Consider the following 2,390-nt stretch of genomic DNA (forward strand, 5'->3'; position numbering starts at 1 on the left):
GTTTGCAAAATTTTCTGATGTTTTGGTTTCTCTTAGATTTCAACAGTCTAAAGCTGATTACTCTTTGTTTGTTCGTGATTCTAGTTCCAGTTTTATTGCTTTATTGGTGTATGTTGATGACATTATCATTATTGGTGCAGATTGTCAAGCTTATTGATGAACTTAAACAGGTTTTACATGTTGCATTTAAGCTCAAAGACCTTGGGTCACTGAAGTATTTTCTGGGCCTTGAGCTTACTCCTTCATCTCAAGGTATTTCTATTTCACAACGACATTATACACTCCAAATCCTAGAGGGTGCTGGTATTTTTAATGCTATGCCAGTCAATCTTCCCATGGATCTGACTGTTAAGCTTCGACACTCTGATCAGAAAGTCATTGATGATCCTTCTCTCTATAGAAGACTGATTGGTCGACTTCTCTACTTGACTATTTCTCGGCCGGACATTGTGTTTGCAGTTAATAAACTTAGTCAATTTGTAGCCAAACCGTGTAAAGCTCATTTATCTGCAGCTCATCATCTCTTGCGCTACTTGAAGTTAGCTCCCGGCCAAGGTGTTTTGATCTCCTCTGCTGATTCATTTCAGCTTTGTGCTTTTGCTGATTCCGATTGGGCCTCTTGCCCTGATACACGGAAGTCTACAACAGGTTATTGCATCTTTTTGAGCAGCTCTCTTGTTTCTTGGAAGTCTAAAAAGCAAAATGTGGTTTCAAGATCTTCTACAGAGGCTGAATATCGAGCTCTTGCTTCCACAACATGTGAACTTGTTTAGCTCCAATCTCTTCTTCATGATCTTCTTATTCTTATTCATCAACCTTCTTTGCTTTATTTTGATAATCAAGCTGCTATTCATCTTGCCACCAACCCTACTTTTCATGAGAAGACTAAACATATCGAGCTTGACTGTCATTTTGTTCGAGATAAGGTTGCTGATGGTTCTGTTAAGTTGCTGCCTATTCGGTCTATGCATCAACTTGCTGATAGCTTCACTAAAGCTTTTCATTTTCCACTGTTTTCTGATATAAGATCCCAGTTGGGTTTGTCTAATATTTTCAGTCCAACTTTGGGGGGGATATTAGTTGTAACAGATTTTTGTTATTTCTGTTAATATTTTCTTATTGGTTGTTGCTTTCCTCTTTCTCATTGGATGTATATATATAATGTATTTTCTGCCCACTGTGATAATAAGAGAGAAAGATTATATTTACATTTTCTCTTTTCAACTTTTAATAAGAATAAATATATATTGAAAACTGACTAGAGTTAGAATTACACCCCTCCTCACAAATGGCAAAGGAGAACCAATCATGAAAACCAAAAGAATTCCTATTACCTTCATCAGAGAAGGAAGGAGAGAGACTTACAAAACTAATCCTAAAATTACCAATGGACACTGCCACACGAGCAAGACGATGCACCTGGTAACTACCACATGAGCAAGACGATGCACCACTCCATTTGCCAACATTGAACTCTAGGCAAAAGACACAACCTCAGCAACCTCAACCAAGGAGACAATTTATTCTACTAGACAACTAAACTCAGAAAAATCACAACCCTCATGATTCAAGGCATAGTCAGTGTAGTCTAATTCCACGATCAAAGGGAAGAAGAACAATCAATGATCCGAAGCAAAAGATCAGATAGACCCTTGACTACTGCTAAGGCCTCAAGATTCTTAATAGCCCATCACATCACCACCTTTTCACAACCTACGCGGACAAGGGACCTAATGCAATCACATAAGGTCTAACTGATCTCACCCACCATAACATGATCACATTAGGATGCAACAACATTCAACTTCCAAACTCTTTCCTTAGTCAGGGACCACAACCCTTAACTCAACTAACTCACCAGCCTAAGTGGGGGCACTGGCACACCAACACCAACCCCGAACTCCTCAGCATGTAGATGAATTTCATGAGGAAGAGAACCAACGTCAGAGATAGAGCCATTAGCTTTGATAAAGTTTTGATGATTCCACATTCCATAGTAGGATGGCCACGACCTCCCTATCTGAACCTTGAAGGAGACCCATCCCACTAGCCCAACAATCGGCAAAGCTCCAAAACTCCCTGAAAGACTCCCAAAAGCCAGATAAGTTAGGAAAGAGGGAAAGCCAAATTCCTTTATTAAATTTTCATCCTAAAAAAACGTGCCTAGTCGACTCTATGAACTTCTTGCACAAAAACCAAAGGGGATTGGTAGTAATTATTTTTTAATGATGTTACTAAGGGTGGGGAGGATACTAGTGATAACTTTCCACAAATTAAGCCTCACCCTTGGGACTACATTAAGCTTCCAAACCATCTTCCGCATAGGCCTGAATTTGAGAAGATCAAAGGTTGAAGCTTTCGAAGCTAGTTATAGTTAATAACAAGCTTAT

This window comes from Benincasa hispida, chromosome 2 (assembly GCF_027475165.1).
Source record: "Benincasa hispida cultivar pf3 chromosome 2, pf3_genome.v1.1, whole genome shotgun sequence".
Lineage (NCBI taxonomy): Eukaryota > Viridiplantae > Streptophyta > Magnoliopsida > Cucurbitales > Cucurbitaceae > Benincasa > Benincasa hispida.